The sequence below is a fragment of the Manis javanica genome, chromosome 4 (genome assembly GCF_040802235.1).
Source record: "Manis javanica isolate MJ-LG chromosome 4, MJ_LKY, whole genome shotgun sequence".
Taxonomy (NCBI): Eukaryota; Metazoa; Chordata; class Mammalia; order Pholidota; family Manidae; genus Manis; species Manis javanica.
Window position 1 is genome coordinate 45936272 of NC_133159.1, and position 15147 is coordinate 45951418.

General features: G+C 40.1%; 1 protein-coding gene across 2 annotated transcripts in view; it reads left to right on the plus strand.

The window, feature by feature from the left end:
- The window catches only part of C8A (complement C8 alpha chain), a 68636-nt gene that overhangs the window by 36983 nt on the left and 16506 nt on the right, over positions 1-15147 (plus strand). The gene's annotated exons all lie outside the window — the stretch shown is intronic.

The window sequence follows — 15147 nt, forward strand, 5'->3', positions numbered from 1 at the left end:
AAGGTAGGGTTACTATTATTATTTATGTGGAATTGAGGTTCAGAAGGGTGAAATGACTTGTTAAGCACCATAAACAGGACTTGAACTAACTTCCTTGTCTGATCCTGCAGAACTGTGTTTTTAGTTATGCCATAGTTACTTCTCTAAGAGTAAAGAATATTTAGGATTTTGTTATTTAAAATGTTAAAACTTATTTTAAATGTAGATTCAAAGCTAATGGAACTGCCATACCACCAGTCAGGGATGTCAGAAACCTAGAGTTATCCCAGATTCCACCTTCTCCTTTACCCGTGTAGATCTTGAAGACCATCCAGTTCTCTTTCTTGAACAGTCTGTATCCATTTTCTCTTCTCCTCCTCCCCACCTACTCCCATAGTGGTAGACTGGGGTCCGCTCTTTCACTTACTACTGCATGGGCTCTACGGAAAAGCTCACCCTTTCCAGTCCATTCTCAACAACTACTACCAGAAGGATCTTTCTCCTTCACAGATCTGATACTACTTCTCTACCTCATGCCCTGAATGGCTAAGAACAAGGTCTAAACTTCTTGGTATAACATCAACTACTTTCCTAGTGTCACTCCCAAGTGTTCTAGTGTACACTCTAGGCAGCATCCATATCATCTGGGAACATGTTAGACATGCAAATTCTCAAGCTCCCATCCCAAACTTACTAAATCAGAAACTCCAGGGAAGGGCCCAACAGTCTGTGCTTTGACAAGCCCTCCAGGTACTTCTGAACCACTGACCTAGTCAATGAATGAGTAGAATGAGTAGTAGATGTTTTCTAGAAGGGTGAAAGATCTATCTATATTTTAAAGCCAAGTTCAAATGCCCAGTTTCAAAAATTTCCCCTGACTGTATCAGCCCAGGCTGGCGACTTCTTTTCTTCAACATATTCATATACATTTCACATTGTTGGGTATTTAAAAAAATTTTTCTAAACATTAATACTTTTCTACTCATCTAGAAAGGAAAATTTTTGAAAGCAAGTATTGTATCTGACATTTTTTTATCTCTTTAGTATGCATCATGGGGCTTAGTATATAGTAAGGGTGCAGAACAAGACATGGAGTTTGAAAGGGCCATTAATTTATATTCTTGGCTCGGGTCACTCATTAATTCATCCATTTTTCCATGTATTTATTCTTTTATCATTCAAGTACTGTCAAGTATTATTATGTGTTTGTGTTAGGAATACAATGGAGCAAATCCAAGTATGGTTCCTACCCTCTTGCAGCACAGAACTTTTCAAACTGCAGGTTGCAACCCAATTGTAGATCTTGAAATCAATATATGGTCCTAAGCAACATTTTGAACCACAAGGGATACAACAAAATATAGTAGATTGTAGGCAGTGAAGTTAAGTTATTGCTCCAAGAAACTTTTTCCAGTTAAATAAAGACACATACAGAGTCGTGATACAAAATAAATCATATGGATCAATATACACAATTAAGAATAATGAGCTTGACAAATTTAATTCAAGTGGATCTTTTAAGAATTATCCAAAAATGGGAGGAAGAAAAAAGAGCTAACATTTGTTGAGTACCTACTAGGTTCTAAGTGCTGTAGCATATATTCTCACTTAATACTCTTCTCTTGATAACAGTTAGAGGTTGGTGTTATCCCAGATTTAGCTCCTGAAATGCTGAGGCTCCTCCGCGAGGTTAGTTACATTACATTGCCCAGGGCTGCAGGAAGCTGGCATCAGAGCCCTGGACCCATGGTGTTTCCACCATGTGGTCCTGGTAGAGCCTTCCATTTAGACTCTCTCTTTGGTGTTAGATTACTAATTAATTGCCCAGGGTATCTCATGGCCCCTCCCTCTTTAAAACTTGTGAGGCAGAACTGGGCTTCCAATATGGTTAATATTGAAAAGGAGCCCACCAACAAATTGTCCCAGGGATAATTACCTCAGCTCTGTTTATAGAAAACCATATGTCGATAATAGCACAATTTGCTATTCGTGAAGAGCTGATTTTCTATAAATCTGGAAAGTTAGTGTTGCTTTTCTATAAATATGGAAATGTGCTAATCATCACCTCATCTGCTGGAGACTGCTAATAAATCAGAATGTCATTTACATATTAACCTACAAAGAGCAAAAACATCTACCTTCTTTCCTTTTGGCAAATTGAATCATGCACTCCCTCTCTCCATGTTTGATGTTTTCTAGTTTTCTCTTTGCCTCTTTCTCATCCCTGCCACCCCCATTCCTTTTCTTTCTAGATAACCCTCTCTCTCTCTTTCTTCTTTGTCACTGTCTTTTTTTCTCTCTGTATCTTTGATCTGTATAACTTTAATAATATTTATATTCTATTAAGTGCTTGTTTCTAAGAAACATCCTGTGTGGTATACATTCATGCCCTCAAAAGAGCTGAGCATGGTACAGAATGGTTTAAGTAAACACACTGGCTGGTTTGCTCTGGGGAACTCTTTTGTCCTTGGGTTTCCCTCAGATCCTCTCTGGGTTCATCCCAGAGGATGCACAAGGCTGTTTTCTTCTAAAGTGTCCTTTAGAAAAATGCTTCTCCCCTAAAGACAGCATGCAACCATGCATTAGAGATCAAAGGATGTCTTACGGTTTTCAGCATACAGGTCCATGAGACCTGTATGCTGAAAACTACAAGATACTGATAAAAGAAACTGAACATACCAAGAAAGGGAAAGATACTCTGTGCTCATGGATAGCAAGAATTAATGTTGTTAAAATGGCCATACTACCCAAAGCAATCTATATATTCAAAGTAATCCCTATCAAAATTCCAAGGAAATTTTCCACAGACCTAGAACAAATCATTTTAAAATTTGTGTGAAACTACAAGAGACCCTGAATAACCAGGAAAAAACCTCTTGAGAAAGGAGAACAAAGCCAGAGATATAAGTGTCCTTATTTCAAATTATACTACAAAGTGACAGTAATCAAAAAAGCATGGTATTGGCTTAAAAATAGGCACATTGTTCAATGGAACAGAAGAGAGACCCAACAAATAAAACAAAACATATATAGTCAATTAACTTACATCAAATGAGTTAAGAATATACAATGGGGAAAAGGAAAGACTTTTCAATAAGTGGTGCTGAGAAAACTGGACAGCTACATGTGCAAGAATGAAACTGGACCACTGGGTTGCACCATATGCAAAAATCAATTCAAAATGTATTAAAGACTTGAATGTAAGAAAAACCATAAAACTCATAAAAGAAAACATAGATGGTAAGTTTCTTTACATCATTTTTGGCAATGTGTTCTTTTGGATCTGGCTCCAAAGGCAAGGGAAACAAAAGCAAAATAAACATGTGGGATTTAATTTTAAAAATCCTCTGCACAGTGAAGGAAAACATCAACAAAATGAGAAGGCAACTCACTGAATGGGAAGAGATATTTGCAAATCATATATCTGATAAGGGGTTAATATCCAAAATACATTAAAAACTCATACAATTCAATAACATAAAAACACAAACAATCCAATTAGGAAGTGGGCAGAGGATCTGAACAGACATTTTTCCAAATAAGACATACGGATGGCCAACAGGCACATGAAAAGATACTCAGCATCACTAGTCATCAGAGAAATGCAAATCAAAACCACAATGAGACATGACCTCACCTGTCAGTATGGCTACTATCAAAAAGACAAGAAGTGTTGGCAAAGATGTGGAGCAAAGGGAGTCCTTGTGCACTATTGGTAGGCATGTAAATTGGTACAGCCAACAGTATGGAGGTTCCTAAAAAAATTAAATAGAACTACCACATGATCCAGCAATTCTACTACTGGGTATGTATTTGAAGAAAATGAAAACACTAATTTGAAACGATATATGCACCCCTATAATCATTGCAGCAGAAAGAAAAAAATAAGAAAAGAAGGAAAAAGAAAAGTAGAAGGAAAAACTGTCATACTTTATCAGTGTCCACAATGGCGGTTTGGACTAGTTAGACAGTAGGAGAGATAAGGACAGAGGCCACACATGCTTTAGAAGTCAAGTCAATAGATCTCAAATGAACGGCAGGAAGAAAAGGAGGAACTAAGGATGACATCTGGATTTTGGTTGTTTATTTAGTTTCCTCCACTAGATTGTGAACTTTGCAAGAACAGGAACCATACTGATTGGTTCATGTAGGACATGATACAAACTCATTAAACATGGTTGATGAGTGAATGCATGAACAAACAAAGCCATGGAGGAAGGAGCACAGGGATGACAGGACAGGTTTCACAGAGGTAGGGATGCCTGTACAAGGTTCAGAAGGATGAGTGGAACTTTGTCAAGTTGGCCAGACAGGGAAGAGCTTTGGAGGCTGGCAGCACTGCACATGCAAAAGGAGGCAGGAAACATAACGAGTACAACAGTGTCACCTAAGTGTTTGTCCCGTCCTGGGTGAATGACAGCCTCTGCAAGGGGGGCAGATTCCAGAGAAGCCAGAATGGCAAGTACACTCTTCTCCTTGCCCTATCTTTGTACAAAGACACATAACAGAATCTCCAAAGAAGGAATAAAGGAGAAAAAGTTGTAAATCCAGAAATTCAAGCTCAAACCCATACTGATTCCTACGGAAGGTAGAAACATGTCAGCTGCAGCCCTTGAGAAAAGTCTAGGCTCCCACTGAAGTGTAACATTGCCTCCCCCACATCCAAGATATCCTTTGTTTTTTTTTTATCTATTGAGGTATAACTGACACACAAAAACTGTCTTTTTGTTGTTGCCATCACTCTTCTGTTAACACTCTAACATACCAAGCTTATTCAGCTGCAGTGTTAGTACTAGCTGTCCTCTGTCTGAGCTTCTCTTCTCTCTGATGTTTGCACAGCTGTATTCTAATCATTCAGATCTCAACTTAAATATTACCTTTTCAGAGAGGCCTTCCCTCGACTATGTAGTCAAGTCTCTCCTGTTAAAGCACCTTATTTTAATCCTCAGAAAGTCACTATTAATTTGGTCATCACCATGTTCACATGCTTACTTGTTTATTGTCAAGTTTCTCCTTCCAGTATGCATGTTCCATGGAAGCAGTGACCTTATCTGTTTCATTCATCACTATTTAGTCATTTCCTAGAAGAGTGACTGGCACAAATTTTAATAACTTAAAATTTTTAATAATGCAAATTGTGATAACAGTCATGTAATAAATGAACAGGTTGTAGAAATAGAGAATAACAGGAGGCAGGGGAGGAGCCACTCACTCAGTTTAGGAGTATCTGGGGAAGATGAAATCCAAACTGAGATGAGATCTAAGATACGAAGGAGACTCCAAAGATGAGAGGGAAGCCATCTCGGGCAGAGTAGGCTGCCTAGTGTGTTTGAGAACTGAAGGAGGGTATGTGTGGCTGAAGTATTATGGATAAGGGGAGAATGGCAGGAAGGCTGGAAGGAGCCTAGAGAGGCTCTTGCTGGCCATGGCAGGAAGTATGGATCATATCTGCATGAACTGGAAAGCCACTGCAGGGTTATCAGCAGGACAGTGCTATGGCCTAGTCTCTGTGTCAGCAGATCACTCCTGGGCTATATAAAGCACAGGTGAGAGGAGGTAGGAGTGCCTTCAGGGAGATCAGTTAAAAGATTCTTGCTGATGTTCAGGTCAGGACTGAAGAACGGGCAGGAAAGAATATGATAGATTGGAGACATATTTTGAAAGCAGAATTTAGATAATTTGCTGCTGATTTGTGTATGGATTGTGAGATCTAAATTACTCCTTCCTCTAATCTCTCTCTCTCTCTTACACACACACACATGCATACACACCCATATTAAGGTGAAAAGTATGTGAGTTTTCCTGGGAGTGCAAAATTCCCAGCAGAGATGTCCTGTAGGCATTTGGACATATGGCAGGGATCCTGAAGAAAAAGACTCCAGACCATATACATATTTTAAATATGTATATAATATAATATATCATGTGAACTTTATACATGCAACATACATAGTATATATTTTTATTGAAGTATAATTGACATACAATATTGTATTGGTTTCAGGTATACAACATGGTGATTTGACTACTATATATATATTACAAAATGCTCACCAGGATAAGTGTAGTTATGTCTGTCGCCATACAAAGTTATTACAATACTACTGACCATATCCCTGTGCTGTATTTTTCATCTCCATGATTTGTTTTTAGTTAAAAGTTTGTACCTTCTTATACCCTTTATCTATGTCACTCATTCCTCCACCCATTCACCTCTGGCAACCACCAGTTTGTTCTCTGTAATTATGAGTCTTTTCTCAGTTTTGCCTTTTAAATTCTATATATAAAATTCCAATCATATGGTATTTGGTATTAATCTTTGTCTGACTCACTTCACTTATCACAATACCCTCCAGGACCATCCATGTTGTTGCAAATGGCAAGATTTCATTCTTTTTTCATGGCTAAGTAGTGTTCCATTGTATCTATACCACATTTTCTTTATTCAATCATCTGTCAACTGAGGTTGTTTCCATAACTTGGCTATTGGAAATAATGCTGCTATGAACATGGGAATACAGGTATCTTTTCAATGTAATGACTTCATTTCTCTTGGGTATATATCCAGAAGTGAGATTGCTAGATCATATGGTGGTTCTATTTTTAACTTCTCGAGGAATCTCCAGGCCAGTCATACCAGTTTACATTCCCACCAACATCTACAAGGGTTCCTTTTTCTCAGTATCCTCACCAGCATTTGTGATCACTTATCCTTTCTTTATACCCCTTATCCTTCCCATCCACCTGCCCCAATCCCTTCCCCATGGTAACCACCAGTCACTTCTCGGTGTCTTTGAGGCTACTGCTGTTTTGTTCATTTTGTTTTTAGATTCCACAAATAAGTGAAATCATATGGTATTTGTCTTTTTCCATCTGGCTTATTTCACTGAGCATAATATTCTCTAGGTCCATCCATATTGTTGCAAATGGCAGGCTTTCTTTTTTATGGTTGAATAATATTCCATTGTGCATATGTACCACATCTCCTTTATCCATTCATCTATTGATGGACACTTAAATTGCTTCCATATCTTGGCTATTGCAAATAATGTGTTGATAAACATATACATTCAATGATAAACATACATCTTTTCAAATCAGGGGTTCTGCTTTCCTCAGCTAAATCACTTATCTTTTTTGATAATAGCCATCCTTACTAGTGTGAAGCAATATCGCACTGTGGTTCTGATTTGCATTCCCTGATGATTATTAGTGATGTACCTGTTGACTATTTGTATTATTCAATCTTCCAATGATGTTGTGTAAGACGAGAGGTTTCCTTCCTTCAACAGATGAAGGAACAGAGGCTGAGAAGTCCCATTACTAGTAAGTGAATATATGAGATATTTTGAGTTATAGCCTCATCTTTTCTTTTTGTCTCACATGCCTTTGTTAGGACTCACAACCTGGGAACAATTTTCACTTCTTCCCTCTCTCTTCCCACATATCCCATTAGTCACCTCCTCAATAGGTACAATCTGTGCCTTCCTTTCATTCCCACAACTACCGCTCACCATGCTGTGCCACATTCTCTCTGCAGGTTCCCTCCCGCCAAGCAGACATGTAAAATGAGAAAAGTGTCAGGGGTCAGATGGATAGCCCATGAATACCTTTGGGGCAAAGAAGGTAGTAGTCTGGTCTGGATCTCCTTTTTTTGGCTAATGTAGATAGGTCCTGACACATTAGTTTCAGCTTCCATGCCCTTCCTTTCTTGAAATGCAACAAGAAAGAGAGTTTTCCTTCAGTTAAAAAATCTAAGTGAATCTAATAGAAAAGCTCTGTCAGGACTGCTGTAATGGAAAGCATGCATGGAATAGATGGTAAACTAAGAGTTCTCAAGACTCTGAAAGTTCACAATTCTATGATTTTTGGCCATATTGAAAGGGACCTGCAAAGACTTATGGAAAATGACTTCCATTGATGCTTTGTTTGTGAAGGAAACCAGTAGCGTTCTGCAGCCCCACAAAAGCCAGAAGGCAGTAACATAATTAAAAGAACCATTTTTACTGAGATATCATTGCTTTTCATGTAGGTATTGCCATCAGAAAGCTAATACTTCATATCTCTGAGTCTCTGCTTTTCTATAGCTGATGTATGGATAATAACCACTTCAAAAGTCTATTAATGATAAAAGGCCACCTAAACAGTAGTTACTATTATGGATTCCAACTTTTAGTGGGGTCACTAGGTTAGTAAAGTCATTTGAATGAGGTTTATGGAATGAAGAACTATGTTGGTGACATGGTAGCAAGGAACCCAAACTTTGGAGTCAGACACATCTGGGTGAGGAATCTTGGTTCTGGTACCAACTGATTTAGTAGATGCATGACCTTGATTAGGGTACCTAATTTCTCTGAACATCATCTTCTTGAAGACCCAGAAAGGAATAACAAGGGTTTGTTTGAAAATAATTCCAAGTACATTTTTCATGGTAAATGTTTAAATAATTTTTTTCCATTTAATGCAGGACATTAGTACATCATAGTGGTTGAAAACATGTGTTCTGTCACTTACTAGCTGTGTGATCATGGATAGATTATTTAATCATTTTAAGGCTTAATTCCCTCACCTGTTAAGCTGGAGGTATTAACGGCATTTACCTCACAGAACTGTTGTGAGGAATAAGTGGACTTATCCACAGCGAATATTTAGCACAGTGTTTAGACTCTAATAAGCACTCAAAAATATCAATTGCTGGGAAAGTTTCTGAATCAGTTTGCTTGGATTCAAATCTCACCTCCACCATTTATATCAGCCATGTGACTCTCGGGCAAATTAGTTGACCTCTCCATGCCTCAGTTTTCTGTTTTTCTAAATGAGACAATGACTGTACGGACTTCATAGTACTGTTGTGAATATGAAATGAAGCAATCTATGTGAGCATGTGGCCCAGTGCTTGGCATATATTAAGAATTCAGAAGTATTCTCTATTTTTTATTGCTGTATTTTGTTGGTGTTATTATTACATGTTTATCAATCCCAGATATCCAGCTTTACTAGCTCTATAATGTTAACTTTTCTCTCATCTGTAAAGTGGGGATAATAAGATGACCTATGTGATAGGGTTCTGCAGTGGGTCAGCTCTGACACATTGTTCAAATGGAAAGGAAATCATTACATCTGGCCTGCAGTGGCCAGTGCATTTGCTGTAGACTTGGAGCCTCAGCAATCATGTCTCCTCCCCCACCTGCCCATTTTTTTGATCAAGGTCATTCATTTCTGTCCCTAGAGTTTCATCCAGTTTTGGAGGAACTGCTTCTCCCATTAATCAAGGTCACTTTGAATTCTCATCACTATCTTTCAAAGTGTTAACAACTCTGCCCAAATCAGTGCCTGTGCTCCATCATTCCTCCCCGTGATGGATGCCAGATGATAGTGACCCTGGGAAAGACCCTTCCAGTGGGAGTGCAGTACCTTCGGCCTGTCACTGATCATCACCTTCCAGGGAGGGTCTTTGGACCAGCTGGTCTACCACATAACACACAGGGTAGAAAAAGCCACAGGGGTGGCTTCCTTAGTCATTCCCTTCCTTAGTCATTCATTCTTTTAGCTTTTCATTCAACAAACATTTATGAAGCACACATGACCTGGCACGTCCTGTCAAGATACAAACATGGTCCCTCCCACTGAGCTTTTATGGAAGGCTAACAGAGTTTCCCTTTGTCATATCATCTTATTATAATCAGGGATAATATACTACGTGGACAATCAAATTGGTTACCACCAAAAATGAACAATTTGATTTTTTATTCACTGTACTTAGAATTAACTGAAATACTTGGTTTTAATTAAATATATTTACATAAAACAACTCCTGATATTGGTAAAGTACGTGTTCATATCTGATACTCAAGATGCTCCTCATAATAGCTTATGAGGAGTTGTATTTTTATTTCCTCCCATTTTATAAAGAGAAAGCTGAGGTCCGAAGAGCCAAAGAAAATGGTTAAACATGATTCAGCCAGTATTGAACCAAGGTCTTCTGAGAAAGTCTGTGGATTGTCCAAGTATTTATCATCCCCTACATTCCTATGCAGTCCATCATCCATTCCCCTATGCAGAAACTTTGGCTCTGGCAGTGGTGATGAGAGTTACCATTTACTGAGCATTTTGCTATGTGGCAGACCATGAGGTAAGCACTCTCGGTGCACTCTCATTTAATCGACAAGTAAAACCTGGCAAGACCATACTATAATCCTCAATTTACAAATGAAGAACTGAAGCTCTGCAATGCTAAATAACTTGCTCAAGGTTGCATTACTATTAACTGGTGGAGACAGAGATCAAACGTGAGAACCTGTAATCTTACAAACATGCTATAATGTTTCAGAAATATTTCACCAAGGATTTTTCAAACTGCTGGCCACAGTCCAATAATACATTGTGCAAGAAATTTAGTGGGTCAGGACCAGCATTTAACAAAATGAAATGAAATACGAGAGGATGGAAAACATCAGAGTGCATCACACAAAGTATGGCTAAGTATTGAAACTTATTTTAGCTGGATGTGTGTGAGCTGCATCATGATGTAAAATACATTGCTTGTTTTTGGGGGTGATCAGAAGTATTAAAAACACCATCTAGTGTGCTCCACCGACTACAGACACGTATTAAACATTCTAAGTAAAGGAAAAATAATCCATGGCCATAAGGAAGACATTAGGAAGTGTATTAGCTGGGGTTCTAGGTAATCGGTTTCACAGAACCAATAAGATGTGTGTATGTGTGTGTATAAGTAAAGAGATTTATTATAAAGAATTGGCTGACACAATATGGAGTCTTGGCAAGTCTCAAGATCTGTAGTCAATAAGCTGGATCTAGGAGAACTGATGGTTTAGTTCCAGTCCACAGGCTGGCAGGCTTGGGCTGCAGGAACAGCTGCTGTTTCAGTGTGAGCCTGAGAGCAGCCCCAGTTGGAAGGCAGTCAGGCAGGAAGAACCCTCACTTTCTCAAAAGGTGGGTCTGTTTGTTCTAGTCAGGCCTTCACCTGATTGGATGAGGCCCACCCACACAAGGGAGGGGCTGCTACACTCAATCTACTGATTCAAATGTTGATCACACCCAGAATGTTTTTTTTTTTTGAGAGGGCATCTCTCATATTTATTGATCAAATGGTTGTTAACAACAATAAAATTCTGTATAGGGGACTCAATGCACAATCATTAATCAACCCTAAGCCTAATTCTCAACAGTCTCCAATCTTCTGAAGCATAATGAACAAGTTCTTATATGGTGAACAAGTTCTTACATAGTGAATAAGTTCTTACATGGTGAACAGTGCAAGGGCAGTCATCATAGAAACTTTCAGTTTTGATCACGCATCATGAACTATAAACAATCAAGTCAGATATGATTATTCGTTTGATTTTTATACATGATTTATATGTGAATCCCACATTACTCCCTTATTATTATTATTATTTTTTTTTAATAAAATGCTGAAGTGGTAGGTAGATACAAGATAAAGGTAGAAAACATAATTTAGTGCTGTAAGAGGGCAAATGTAGATGATCAGGTGTGAGCCTGTAGACTAAGTATTAATCCAAGCTAGACAAGGGCAACAAAACATCCACGGATGCAGAAGATTTCTCTCAAAACAGAACACCCAGAATGTTTGACCATGCATCTGGACACCCTGTGGTCCAAACTGATACATAAAATAAAGCATCCAAGGGAGGTAGACAAGGCTAGAGGCAGATTTTAAGTAATAACTGTCAGAATAGGTGTTTGAAGTCTCACTGAATGAAACAGATTATCCAGAGGGGAATCAAAGAACTAGCATTCACTGAGTTCTGGCTCTGGCAGGCAGCATGCTGAGCCCTTACACACATCTCATTTAAGCTTCTCAGCATTACTTTGAGCTGTGTTGTATGGCTGTCCCTATTTTACAAATGAAGAAAACAAGACACTGAAAGGTAAAATGACATGTCCAAGGTGACACTGCTGGTTAGAAGAAGAGTGGAGTTTGAAATGAAAATTTCTAATTCCCTGCTCAATGCTTCTTGAGGTACATCTGGATATTTTATTTCACTTTCCTTCTTTTTAAAAAACATTCAACAGCTTGTGATAGCTTTGAAAGCAGTCAAGTCAGATTTTAAAAATAATTAAGGGACTGTTACAGTCAACATTCATTCCTAAATGGAATTTTGAGTTAGTTTAACCCGCTGACTGAGAATTGTAATTGGGAGGATTGTTGAAGATTGAACTGCCTAGCTTGTATTATTTGTTCTGGGGCGTAGGCACAGTCACAGAGCCAGGAACAAGCATGGTGTGCTAACGCCTGTGGCACTTAAAGAGGTGAACTTCAGAGACTTCTAGGCCAGAAAAAGAGTCTTAGCCAGTGATAGTAGGTGGTTCTAGTGGCAAATGCTACCAGGACCACTGAGTTAAGGATTATGATACCAGATAGAGGCACAGCCAGAAAGTGCTATGATCAGTTAGTGGTGTGTGTCAGAGATAGGGGATTGGCCCTGGAACAGTGTGCTTGGTAGTCCTTTATGAGAATGAGACAAAGGCAGCCAGATGATTAAGCTGTGTATGGAGAGTAACTGGGGTGGGAAGGACGTATAATTTAAGTCTCTCAGATTTCTCACAGTTTCCATCACATTTACATATTATTGCTGTTGCTTGCTTACAATTCCTTCAGAGGAAGGTTCTGAGTAGAGCATTTTCCCTTGTTACCTAAAGTAGGAGGCAGGAAACAATCTCTGAGGAAAACCCTTCCCACAATCTAATCTCCGTCCATCATTCATCCATCCACCATGCATTCACTCATCCAATAAACATTCACTGAGAATCCATGGTTTCTGGGGTTGTGGGGATGAAACACACCGATCCCTGACCTGAAGAAATGTGCACTCAGTCAGGGGCTGAGCAAAATACAATATATCCTATCCTCTTTGTCCCTCCCATTTTCTAGACTCCAAAGACATTCAACCTGATCTTCCAAAATTAGTCGTAGTAGTAGCTCGCCTGGTGGAGAAGGGAGCTTTAAGTGGAGAGAATTTCATGAGAGTGGCTGAAGCAGCAAATGGGTGAGGATGAGTAGCAGGAGAAAATGTCCAGGTTCACCCAAAGGCCAGACTCTGTTACAGAGGGTGTACCCCTGAGGCCAGCGTATAAACGAGAACAGTCCTGTGGCTGGGTTATAGCAGTAAGAATGATGATACCAGTCGCCTGGAAAGGAGTCAGCGTTGGCCTCCAAGGAGCCAGACAGGATGACAAATTGCACAATGGAAATCTGCTGGAGCCATGCAAAGGTGAACATTGAGAACAGGAGGGTCCCTGCCATTGGACAAGATGACCAGTACTTAAATAAGCAAGCTGTGGCCCCACTCAGCCCTCCCGCCCCATTGCTCTCCACGGGGCTGTGCTATACTGAACTACTTGCTGGTCTGTTGGCCTAATCATACTCACTTTCTTCTTGGGGCTTTACAAAAAGAATGGGCTATTCTTTCTACCTGGAATTCTGCTCTACTCCAACTACCATCTCTTCCTTACCTAGCTAATGCTTATTCATCCTTAATCTCTGCTTAGATAGGAATCTTCTAGGCAGTCTTTCTACCCCTTCAGTTTTGGGTTGGGAGCCTGTTGGAGGTGCTCCAGCGTGCCTGGGGTTTAGCTCTGTGTGCCATGCAATTCCAGCTGCCCATGTCCACCGTGGGTCTTCTCAGTGGTGTGTCTCCAGGGTCTTCCCCACGTGCTGAAGCTGACCCACAGCAGAAGCTCAGAGTCTTTCTACCAGGGGTGGCTCAGAATCAAAGCCCATATATGCTGGGCATCCTCTGGAGCTTTCCCTACACTCTGCAGAGTTAGGGGTAGATTCCTAAAGAGTTTGAGCTGGACGGGTGAGTGGAGAGGGGGGAGGCAGGCAGAAACCTGACTGTGAAGAGTCTCATATTCACACCAAAGCAGTCTGGGCTGTCCCAGAAGGTCTTTTGCTGTGCCAGCTAATGAACCAGTCACCCTGAACAGACAAGCACTAGATTCTAACAGGCTCCAGGCTTTATCCCCAGTTACCATGACGACCAGACTTCACAGTGATGGATGGTATTGATTGACAGACTCCTGGTGTCTTGGCTCTGTCCCCCGTCTTAAGTCATTTACATACACATGGAACCGAGAGACTCTCAGCACCATCCTCCTGGTTTTGTCCGATTCTGAGTTCCCACCTTCATTAATGAAAACAGCCTTAGCCTTAAAGAAGTAAAATGTGATGATGTCAAAATTATTCCCAGAGCCACACTTAGCTCTCTCTCCCGTGGGTGATATAATGTGGCATGGAGAAAATGAGCTTCAGACACAGCCCTTGGTTCAGTCCCAGTTCTACTATATAATACTTATTGTATAATTTTGGGCAAGTCATTTAAACTCTCTAAGCTTCTATTTACTCATCTCTAAAATGGGAATAATTGTGCCTGTGGTAATGTGTGAATATGATATAACACAAGGGAAAGCAAGCTTTCCCCAGCACATGACAGATACTCATCAAATGTGGGTGTCCCTTGGTCTTTGCTCATTCATGGCCTAAAAGCTCATATTACAGAAACATTGATTAAGAAAATTTGTTTTCACCAACTCTGCAGCCTCCTTCCTAATGTTCCAAATCCAGAATCAGGAATGAAGGGCCCAGCATATGTATGCTATAGCATTTATGGCAACAGTAATAATAGTAACACTTAACCATTATCGTGGTGCTGAGCCAGGCACCATCCCAAGCTCTGTGCATGGCATGTAACTCACTTAACCCTCCCAATAACCTTGGGAGGGAGGCACTATTAAAATCCCCGCCTGACAGATGAGAAAACTGTAGCACAGAGAGGTTAAACGATTTGCCCAGATAGTAAGTGGGCAAGGGCAGATTCTAGCTCAGGCGGTCTCCATTCCAGAGAGACTGAAAATCTCTGCTATAAAGCCTTTTGTCATGGCCCAAACCATCTCCAGGGCTCAGGGTCCCTATGCAGACTGAGACTGCAGCCCTAGCATTGCCTGTTCAGAGCATGGACTCCTTTGGCTGAGCTGCCTTGTGGAATGAGGCGGTCATGGGGGCAAGGGCCCCCATTTACAAATGGGGAAAATGAGGCCAAAAGAGGTCCAGGTAAGGTGACTGCTACTCATGCCACGTGATGAACATTTCTCTGCAGACTAACACTGGTGTGATGAAATGGA